This window comes from Engystomops pustulosus, chromosome 3 (assembly GCF_040894005.1).
Source record: "Engystomops pustulosus chromosome 3, aEngPut4.maternal, whole genome shotgun sequence".
NCBI classification, from domain to species: Eukaryota; Metazoa; Chordata; class Amphibia; order Anura; family Leptodactylidae; genus Engystomops; species Engystomops pustulosus.
Window position 1 is genome coordinate 225,119,285 of NC_092413.1, and position 11,354 is coordinate 225,130,638.

Here is an 11,354-nt window from a genome sequence, read left to right on the forward strand (position 1 = left end):
CTACAGTCCTCCGCTCTACCAGCTGAGCTATCGAAGGCTTGGGGGAAGCCCTGGGTGCGTGCTTACTAGCCTTACTTTTCAGTGTCACGGCCTTGGCAAGCAGGAGACGATTTCTCCCAATTTAGAAGAGAAGAAGCACAGTAGAAAAGTGCTTGCTGCCAGCTTAATAAACGTGCAAAATGAAAGGATACCAACAAAAAAAAAATCTCCTTCGAGCCGGAATTGAACCAGCGACCTAAGGATTGCTATTAGAGTACTACAGTCCTCCGCTCTACCAGCTGAGCTATCGAAGGCTTGGGGGAAGCCCTGGGTGCGTGCTTACTAGCCTTACTTTTCAGTGTCACGGCCTTGGCAAGCAGGAGACGATTTCTCCCAATTTTGAAAAAGGCTGCAAAAAGGACAAAGCTGGAGGATGCGGGCATCGATCCCGCTACCTCTCGCATGCTAAGCGAGCGCTCTACCATTTGAGCTAATCCCCCTCTGCTGCTGAGGGGTGTGTGGAGGGTGGAGTTTTTTCCACTAGACTCTGACTTTTTGGTAGGTCGTTTTTTTTTTTTTTTTTAAGTGTGGATGTAAGGCAGCCTTAAGCAAATCAAGACTGCAAAGCCAGGGCGGCTTTGAAAACTATTTTTGGACACGAGCAAGATTGGGAGCAGTAATTTGGGCTTCGGTTGACCGCGTCCTGGGCAGAAACAGGAGTCCTAACTCACTAGAGAGATTTGGCTAATTGTAACGTCAGAGATGGAAAAAAAAAATTCAGGCACCAAGCAGAGAATGGTTTCTATGCGCAGGTATCTGGGTTACAGGTCTGTCACAGCCTGGGAGGGTCTGAAAACGCTTTTGGACACGAGCTAGATTTGGACTGATGATGACCAGTTTCTGGCCACAAACAGGAGTCCGAACTTACTAGGGGAGCTTTTGCAAATTGTAACATTGTAGACGGACAAAAGGAAGGACGCTAGCAGAGGATGGTTTCGATCCATCGACCTCTGGGTTATGGGCCCAGCACGCTTCCGCTGCGCCACTCTGCTGCTACATGCAATGGCTTGGGAGAAGTTCTCACTAGACACTGACTTTTGCTGGGCTACTTAAGGAAAGGCGGCCCTCCGTCAGTCTGTGTAGAGATTTATTGGTTGTTGGGGAACATTTCGGGGCCCACAACTGGTTGCTTATTTTGTTTTCATTTTGTTGCTCGGAAGATCACCCGTACACATAGGCCATTGACCTGCCTGAAACTGGAACACCAGGCAAGCAGCTTCCGTGTCTCTGTGGCGCAATCGGTTAGCGCGTTCGGCTGTTAACCGAAAGGTTGGTGGTTCGAGCCCACCCAGGGACGCAGTCCTCTTTTGCTTCCGCCTGCAGCTTGAGTGGCTCAGCTACAACTTCAATTAAGAGCTCCGTATAACTGGCCAGTTTCAATATCTAAAGCACACATGGAAGAAGAAGGTTCTTCAGATGGAAGAGAAGAAGCACAGCAGAAAAGTGCTTGCTGCCAGCTTAATAAACGTGCAAAATGAAAGGATACCAACAAAAAAAAAATCTCCTTCGAGCCGGAATTGAACCAGCGACCTAAGGATTGCTATTAGAGTACTACAGTCCTCCGCTCTACCAGCTGAGCTATCGAAGGCTTGGGGGAAGCCCTGGGTGCGTGCTTACTAGCCTTACTTTTCAGTGTCACGGCCTTGGCAAGCAGGAGACGATTTCTCCCAATTTTGAAAAAGGCTGCAAAAAGGACAAAGCTGGAGGATGCGGGCATCGATCCCGCTACCTCTCGCATGCTAAGCGAGCGCTCTACCATTTGAGCTAATCCCCCTCTGCTGCTGAGGGGTGTGTGGAGGGTGGAGTTTTTTCCACTAGACTCTGACTTTTTGGTAGGTCGTTTTTTTTTTTTTTTTTAAGTGTGGATGTAAGGCAGCCTTAAGCAAATCAAGACTGCAAAGCCAGGGCGGCTTTGAAAACTATTTTTGGACACGAGCAAGATTGGGAGCAGAAATTTGGGCTTCGGTTGACCGCGTCCTGGGCAGAAACAGGAGTCCTAACTCACTAGAGAGATTTGGCTAATTGTAACGTCAGAGATGAAAAAAAAAAATTCAGGCACCAAGCAGAGAATGGTTTCTATGCGCAGGTATCTGGGTTACAGGTCTGTCACAGCCTGGGAGGGTCTGAAAACGCTTTTGGACACGAGCTAGATTGGGAGCAGTGATTTGGACTGATGATGACCAGTTTCTGGCCACAAACAGGAGTCCGAACTTACTAGGGGAGCTTTTGCAAATTGTAACATTGTAGACGGACAAAAGGAAGGACGCTAGCAGAGGATGGTTTCGATCCATCGACCTCTGGGTTATGGGCCCAGCACGCTTCCGCTGCGCCACTCTGCTGCTACATGCAATGGCTTGGGAGAAGTTCTCACTAGACACTGACTTTTGCTGGGCTACTTAAGGAAAGGCGGCCCTCCGTCAGTCTGTGTAGAGATTTATTGGTTGTTGGGGAACATTTCGGGGCCCACAACTGGTTGCTTATTTTGTTTTCATTTTGTTGCTCGGAAGATCACCCGTACACATAGGCCATTGACCTGCCTGAAACTGGAACACCAGGCAAGCAGCTTCCGTGTCTCTGTGGCGCAATCGGCTAGCGCGTTCGGCTGTTAACCGAAAGGTTGGTGGTTCGAGCCCACCCAGGGACGCAGTCCTCTTTTGCTTCCGCCTGCAGCTTGAGTGGCTCAGCTACAACTTCAATTAAGAGCTCCGTCTAACTGGCCAGTTTCAATATCTAAAGCACACATGGAAGAAGAAGGTTCTTCAGATGGAAGAGAAGAAGCACAGCAGAAAAGTGCTTGCTGCCAGCTTAATAAACGTGCAAAATGAAAGGATACCAACAAAAAAAAAATCTCCTTCGAGCCGGAATTGAACCAGCGACCTAAGGATTGCTATTAGAGTACTACAGTCCTCCGCTCTACCAGCTGAGCTATCGAAGGCTTGGGGGAAGCCCTGGGTGCGTGCTTACTAGCCTTACTTTTCAGTGTCACGGCCTTGGCAAGCAGGAGACGATTTCTCCCAATTTTGAAAAAGGCTGCAAAAAGGACAAAGCTGGAGGATGCGGGCATCGATCCCGCTACCTCTCGCATGCTAAGCGAGCGCTCTACCATTTGAGCTAATCCCCCTCTGCTGCTGAGGGGTGTGTGGAGGGTGGAGTTTTTTCCACTAGACTCTGACTTTTTGGTAGGTGGTTTTTTTTTTTTTTTTAAGTGTGGATGTAAGGCAGCCTTAAGCAAATCAAGACTGCAAAGCCAGGGCGGCTTTGAAAACTATTTTTGGACACGAGCAAGATTGGGAGCAGTAATTTGGGCTTCGGTTGACCGCGTCCTGGGCAGAAACAGGAGTCCTAACTCACTAGAGAGATTTGGCTAATTGTAACGTCAGAGATGAAAAAAAAAAATTCAGGCACCAAGCAGAGAATGGTTTCTATGCGCAGGTATCTGGGTTACAGGTCTGTCACAGCCTGGGAGGGTCTGAAAACGCTTTTGGACACGAGCTAGATTGGGAGCAGTGATTTGGACTGATGATGACCAGTTTCTGGCCACAAACAGGAGTCCGAACTTACTAGGGGAGCTTTTGCAAATTGTAACATTGTAGACGGACAAAAGGAAGGACGCTAGCAGAGGATGGTTTCGATCCATCGACCTCTGGGTTATGGGCCCAGCACGCTTCCGCTGCGCCACTCTGCTGCTACATGCAATGGCTTGGGAGAAGTTCTCACTAGACACTGACTTTTGCTGGGCTACTTAAGGAAAGGCGGCCCTCCGTCAGTCTGTGTAGAGATTTATTGGTTGTTGGGGAACATTTCGGGGCCCACAACTGGTTGCTTATTTTGTTTTCATTTTGTTGCTCGGAAGATCACCCGTACACATAGGCCATTGACCTGCCTGAAACTGGAACACCAGGCAAGCAGCTTCCGTGTCTCTGTGGCGCAATCGGCTAGCGCGTTCGGCTGTTAACCGAAAGGTTGGTGGTTCGAGCCCACCCAGGGACGCAGTCCTCTTTTGCTTCCGCCTGCAGCTTGAGTGGCTCAGCTACAACTTCAATTAAGAGCTCCGTCTAACTGGCCAGTTTCAATATCTAAAGCACACATGGAAGAAGAAGGTTCTTCAGATGGAAGAGAAGAAGCACAGCAGAAAAGTGCTTGCTGCCAGCTTAATAAACGTGCAAAATGAAAGGATACCAACAAAAAAAAAATCTCCTTCGAGCCGGAATTGAACCAGCGACCTAAGGATTGCTATTAGAGTACTACAGTCCTCCGCTCTACCAGCTGAGCTATCGAAGGCTTGGGGGAAGCCCTGGGTGCGTGCTTACTAGCCTTACTTTTCAGTGTCACGGCCTTGGCAAGCAGGAGACGATTTCTCCCAATTTTGAAAAAGGCTGCAAAAAGGACAAAGCTGGAGGATGCGGGCATCGATCCCGCTACCTCTCGCATGCTAAGCGAGCGCTCTACCATTTGAGCTAATCCCCCTCTGCTGCTGAGGGGTGTGTGGAGGGTGGAGTTTTTTCCACTAGACTCTGACTTTTTGGTAGGTGGTTTTTTTTTTTTTTTTTAAGTGTGGATGTAAGGCAGCCTTAAGCAAATCAAGACTGCAAAGCCAGGGCGGCTTTGAAAACTATTTTTGGACACGAGCAAGATTGGGAGCAGTAATTTGGGCTTCGGTTGACCGCGTCCTGGGCAGAAACAGGAGTCCTAACTCACTAGAGAGATTTGGCTAATTGTAACGTCAGAGATGAAAAAAAAAAATTCAGGCACCAAGCAGAGAATGGTTTCTATGCGCAGGTATCTGGGTTACAGGTCTGTCACAGCCTGGGAGGGTCTGAAAACGCTTTTGGACACGAGCTAGATTGGGAGCAGTGATTTGGACTGATGATGACCAGTTTCTGGCCACAAACAGGAGTCCGAACTTACTAGGGGAGCTTTTGCAAATTGTAACATTGTAGACGGACAAAAGGAAGGACGCTAGCAGAGGATGGTTTCGATCCATCGACCTCTGGGTTATGGGCCCAGCACGCTTCCGCTGCGCCACTCTGCTGCTACATGCAATGGCTTGGGAGAAGTTCTCACTAGACACTGACTTTTGCTGGGCTACTTAAGGAAAGGCGGCCCTCTGTCAGTCTGTGTAGAGATTTATTGGTTGTTGGGGAACATTTCGGGGCCCACAACTGGTTGCTTATTTTGTTTTCATTTTGTTGCTCGGAAGATCACCCGTACACATAGGCCATTGACCTGCCTGAAACTGGAACACCAGGCAAGCAGCTTCCGTGTCTCTGTGGCGCAATCGGCTAGCGTGTTCGGCTGTTAACCGAAAGGTTGGTGGTTCGAGCCCACCCAGGGACGCAGTCCTCTTTTGCTTCCGCCTGCAGCTTGAGTGGCTCAGCTACAACTTCAATTAAGAGCTCCGTCTAACTGGCCAGTTTCAATATCTAAAGCACACATGGAAGAAGAAGGTTCTTCAGATGGAAGAGAAGAAGCACAGCAGAAAAGTGCTTGCTGCCAGCTTAATAAACGTGCAAAATGAAAGGATCCCAACAAAAAAAAAATCTCCTTCGAGCCGGAATTGAACCAGCGACCTAAGGATTGCTAGTAGAGTACTACAGTCCTCCGCTCTACCAGCTGAGCTATCGAAGGCTTGGGGGAAGCCCTGGGTGCGTGCTTACTAGCCTTACTTTTCAGTGTCACGGCCTTGGCAAGCAGGAGACGATTTCTCCCAATTTAGAAGAGAAGAAGCACAGTAGAAAAGTGCTTGCTGCCAGCTTAATAAACGTGCAAAATGAAAGGATACCAACAAAAAAAAAATCTCCTTCGAGCCGGAATTGAACCAGCGACCTAAGGATTGCTATTAGAGTACTACAGTCCTCCGCTCTACCAGCTGAGCTATCGAAGGCTTGGGGGAAGCCCTGGGTGCGTGCTTACTAGCCTTACTTTTCAGTGTCACGGCCTTGGCAAGCAGGAGACGATTTCTCCCAATTTTGAAAAAGGCTGCAAAAAGGACAAAGCTGGAGGATGCGGGCATCGATCCCGCTACCTCTCGCATGCTAAGCGAGCGCTCTACCATTTGAGCTAATCCCCCTCTGCTGCTGAGGGGTGTGTGGAGGGTGGAGTTTTTTCCACTAGACTCTGACTTTTTGGTAGGTCGTTTTTTTTTTTTTTTTTTAAGTGTGGATGTAAGGCAGCCTTAAGCAAATCAAGACTGCAAAGCCAGGGCGGCTTTGAAAACTATTTTTGGACACGAGCAAGATTGGGAGCAGTAATTTGGGCTTCGGTTGACCGCGTCCTGGGCAGAAACAGGAGTCCTAACTCACTAGAGAGATTTGGCTAATTGTAACGTCAGAGATGGAAAAAAAAAATTCAGGCACCAAGCAGAGAATGGTTTCTATGCGCAGGTATCTGGGTTACAGGTCTGTCACAGCCTGGGAGGGTCTGAAAACGCTTTTGGACACGAGCTAGATTTGGACTGATGATGACCAGTTTCTGGCCACAAACAGGAGTCCGAACTTACTAGGGGAGCTTTTGCAAATTGTAACATTGTAGACGGACAAAAGGAAGGACGCTAGCAGAGGATGGTTTCGATCCATCGACCTCTGGGTTATGGGCCCAGCACGCTTCCGCTGCGCCACTCTGCTGCTACATGCAATGGCTTGGGAGAAGTTCTCACTAGACACTGACTTTTGCTGGGCTACTTAAGGAAAGGCGGCCCTCCGTCAGTCTGTGTAGAGATTTATTGGTTGTTGGGGAACATTTCGGGGCCCACAACTGGTTGCTTATTTTGTTTTCATTTTGTTGCTCGGAAGATCACCCGTACACATAGGCCATTGACCTGCCTGAAACTGGAACACCAGGCAAGCAGCTTCCGTGTCTCTGTGGCGCAATCGGTTAGCGCGTTCGGCTGTTAACCGAAAGGTTGGTGGTTCGAGCCCACCCAGGGACGCAGTCCTCTTTTGCTTCCGCCTGCAGCTTGAGTGGCTCAGCTACAACTTCAATTAAGAGCTCCGTATAACTGGCCAGTTTCAATATCTAAAGCACACATGGAAGAAGAAGGTTCTTCAGATGGAAGAGAAGAAGCACAGCAGAAAAGTGCTTGCTGCCAGCTTAATAAACGTGCAAAATGAAAGGATACCAACAAAAAAAAAATCTCCTTCGAGCCGGAATTGAACCAGCGACCTAAGGATTGCTATTAGAGTACTACAGTCCTCCGCTCTACCAGCTGAGCTATCGAAGGCTTGGGGGAAGCCCTGGGTGCGTGCTTACTAGCCTTACTTTTCAGTGTCACGGCCTTGGCAAGCAGGAGACGATTTCTCCCAATTTTGAAAAAGGCTGCAAAAAGGACAAAGCTGGAGGATGCGGGCATCGATCCCGCTACCTCTCGCATGCTAAGCGAGCGCTCTACCATTTGAGCTAATCCCCCTCTGCTGCTGAGGGGTGTGTGGAGGGTGGAGTTTTTTCCACTAGACTCTGACTTTTTGGTAGGTCGTTTTTTTTTTTTTTTTTAAGTGTGGATGTAAGGCAGCCTTAAGCAAATCAAGACTGCAAAGCCAGGGCGGCTTTGAAAACTATTTTTGGACACGAGCAAGATTGGGAGCAGTAATTTGGGCTTCAGTTGACCGCGTCCTGGGCAGAAACAGGAGTCCTAACTCACTAGAGAGATTTGGCTAATTGTAACGTCAGAGATGAAAAAAAAAAATTCAGGCACCAAGCAGAGAATGGTTTCTATGCGCAGGTATCTGGGTTACAGGTCTGTCACAGCCTGGGAGGGTCTGAAAACGCTTTTGGACACGAGCTAGATTGGGAGCAGTGATTTGGACTGATGATGACCAGTTTCTGGCCACAAACAGGAGTCCGAACTTACTAGGGGAGCTTTTGCAAATTGTAACATTGTAGACGGACAAAAGGAAGGACGCTAGCAGAGGATGGTTTCGATCCATCGACCTCTGGGTTATGGGCCCAGCACGCTTCCGCTGCGCCACTCTGCTGCTACATGCAATGGCTTGGGAGAAGTTCTCACTAGACACTGACTTTTGCTGGGCTACTTAAGGAAAGGCGGCCCTCCGTCAGTCTGTGTAGAGATTTATTGGTTGTTGGGGAACATTTCGGGGCCCACAACTGGTTGCTTATTTTGTTTTCATTTTGTTGCTCGGAAGATCACCCGTACACATAGGCCATTGACCTGCCTGAAACTGGAACACCAGGCAAGCAGCTTCCGTGTCTCTGTGGCGCAATCGGCTAGCGCGTTCGGCTGTTAACCGAAAGGTTGGTGGTTCGAGCCCACCCAGGGACGCAGTCCTCTTTTGCTTCCGCCTGCAGCTTGAGTGGCTCAGCTACAACTTCAATTAAGAGCTCCGTCTAACTGGCCAGTTTCAATATCTAAAGCACACATGGAAGAAGAAGGTTCTTCAGATGGAAGAGAAGAAGCACAGCAGAAAAGTGCTTGCTGCCAGCTTAATAAACGTGCAAAATGAAAGGATACCAACAAAAAAAAAATCTCCTTCGAGCCGGAATTGAACCAGCGACCTAAGGATTGCTAGTAGAGTACTACAGTCCTCCGCTCTACCAGCTGAGCTATCGAAGGCTTGGGGGAAGCCCTGGGTGCGTGCTTACTAGCCTTACTTTTCAGTGTCACGGCCTTGGCAAGCAGGAGACGATTTCTCCCAATTTAGAAGAGAAGAAGCACAGTAGAAAAGTGCTTGCTGCCAGCTTAATAAACGTGCAAAATGAAAGGATACCAACAAAAAAAAAATCTCCTTCGAGCCGGAATTGAACCAGCGACCTAAGGATTGCTATTAGAGTACTACAGTCCTCCGCTCTACCAGCTGAGCTATCGAAGGCTTGGGGGAAGCCCTGGGTGCGTGCTTACTAGCCTTACTTTTCAGTGTCACGGCCTTGGCAAGCAGGAGACGATTTCTCCCAATTTTGAAAAAGGCTGCAAAAAGGACAAAGCTGGAGGATGCGGGCATCGATCCCGCTACCTCTCGCATGCTAAGCGAGCGCTCTACCATTTGAGCTAATCCCCCTCTGCTGCTGAGGGGTGTGTGGAGGGTGGAGTTTTTTCCACTAGACTCTGACTTTTTGGTAGGTCGTTTTTTTTTTTTTTTTTTAAGTGTGGATGTAAGGCAGCCTTAAGCAAATCAAGACTGCAAAGCCAGGGCGGCTTTGAAAACTATTTTTGGACACGAGCAAGATTGGGAGCAGTAATTTGGGCTTCGGTTGACCGCGTCCTGGGCAGAAACAGGAGTCCTAACTCACTAGAGAGATTTGGCTAATTGTAACGTCAGAGATGGAAAAAAAAAATTCAGGCACCAAGCAGAGAATGGTTTCTATGCGCAGGTATCTGGGTTACAGGTCTGTCACAGCCTGGGAGGGTCTGAAAACGCTTTTGGACACGAGCTAGATTTGGACTGATGATGACCAGTTTCTGGCCACAAACAGGAGTCCGAACTTACTAGGGGAGCTTTTGCAAATTGTAACATTGTAGACGGACAAAAGGAAGGACGCTAGCAGAGGATGGTTTCGATCCATCGACCTCTGGGTTATGGGCCCAGCACGCTTCCGCTGCGCCACTCTGCTGCTACATGCAATGGCTTGGGAGAAGTTCTCACTAGACACTGACTTTTGCTGGGCTACTTAAGGAAAGGCGGCCCTCCGTCAGTCTGTGTAGAGATTTATTGGTTGTTGGGGAACATTTCGGGGCCCGCAACTGGTTGCTTATTTTGTTTTCATTTTGTTGCTCGGAAGATCACCCGTACACATAGGCCATTGACCTGCCTGAAACTGGAACACCAGGCAAGCAGCTTCCGTGTCTCTGTGGCGCAATCGGTTAGCGCGTTCGGCTGTTAACCGAAAGGTTGGTGGTTCGAGCCCACCCAGGGACGCAGTCCTCTTTTGCTTCCGCCTGCAGCTTGAGTGGCTCAGCTACAACTTCAATTAAGAGCTCCGTATAACTGGCCAGTTTCAATATCTAAAGCACACATGGAAGAAGAAGGTTCTTCAGATGGAAGAGAAGAAGCACAGCAGAAAAGTGCTTGCTGCCAGCTTAATAAACGTGCAAAATGAAAGGATACCAACAAAAAAAAAATCTCCTTCGAGCCGGAATTGAACCAGCGACCTAAGGATTGCTATTAGAGTACTACAGTCCTCCGCTCTACCAGCTGAGCTATCGAAGGCTTGGGGGAAGCCCTGGGTGCGTGCTTACTAGCCTTACTTTTCAGTGTCACGGCCTTGGCAAGCAGGAGACGATTTCTCCCAATTTAGAAGAGAAGAAGCACAGTAGAAAAGTGCTTGCTGCCAGCTTAATAAACGTGCAAAATGAAAGGATACCAACAAAAAAAAAATCTCCTTCGAGCCGGAATTGAACCAGCGACCTAAGGATTGCTATTAGAGTACTACAGTCCTCCGCTCTACCAGCTGAGCTATCGAAGGCTTGGGGGAAGCCCTGGGTGCGTGCTTACTAGCCTTACTTTTCAGTGTCACGGCCTTGGCAAGCAGGAAACGATTTCTCCCAATTTTGAAAAAGGCTGCAAAAAGGACAAAGCTGGAGGATGCGGGCATCGATCCCGCTACCTCTCGCATGCTAAGCGAGCGCTCTACCATTTGAGCTAATCCCCCTCTGCTGCTGAGGGGTGTGTGGAGGGTGGAGTTTTTTCCACTAGACTCTGACTTTTTGGTAGGTCGTTTTTTTTTTTTTTTTTTAAGTGTGGATGTAAGGCAGCCTTAAGCAAATCAAGACTGCAAAGCCAGGGCGGCTTTGAAAACTATTTTTGGACACGAGCAAGATTGGGAGCAGTAATTTGGGCTTCGGTTGACCGCGTCCTGGGCAGAAACAGGAGTCCTAACTCACTAGAGAGATTTGGCTAATTGTAACGTCAGAGATGGAAAAAAAAAATTCAGGCACCAAGCAGAGAATGGTTTCTATGCGCAGGTATCTGGGTTACAGGTCTGTCACAGCCTGGGAGGGTCTGAAAACGCTTTTGGACACGAGCTAGATTTGGACTGATGATGACCAGTTTCTGGCCACAAACAGGAGTCCGAACTTACTAGGGGAGCTTTTGCAAATTGTAACATTGTAGACGGACAAAAGGAAGGACGCTAGCAGAGGATGGTTTCGATCCATCGACCTCTGGGTTATGGGCCCAGCACGCTTCCGCTGCGCCACTCTGCTGCTACATGCAATGGCTTGGGAGAAGTTCTCACTAGACACTGACTTTTGCTGGGCTACTTAAGGAAAGGCGGCCCTCCGTCAGTCTGTGTAGAGATTTATTGGTTGTTGGGGAACATTTCGGGGCCCACAACTGGTTGCTTATTTTGTTTTCATTTTGTTGCTC

The 11,354-nt window shown here is 48.7% G+C and overlaps 3 non-coding genes across 3 annotated transcripts; all 3 read left to right on the top strand.

Moving 5' to 3' along the window:
• The first annotated feature begins 1,262 nt into the window (after nucleotides 1-1,262).
• Nucleotides 1,263-1,336, top strand: TRNAN-GUU (transfer RNA asparagine (anticodon GUU)). Its single transcript has one exon. It is a non-coding gene; the product is annotated as a tRNA-Asn (tRNA).
• Nucleotides 1,337-6,893: 5,557 nt separating this feature from the next.
• TRNAN-GUU (transfer RNA asparagine (anticodon GUU)) lies at nucleotides 6,894-6,967 on the top strand. The gene has a single exon. It is a non-coding gene; the product is annotated as a tRNA-Asn (tRNA).
• A 2,864-nt stretch (nucleotides 6,968-9,831) lies between these two features.
• On the top strand, nucleotides 9,832-9,905 carry TRNAN-GUU (transfer RNA asparagine (anticodon GUU)). The gene has a single exon. It is a non-coding gene; the product is annotated as a tRNA-Asn (tRNA).
• Nucleotides 9,906-11,354: the final 1,449 nt, after the last annotated feature.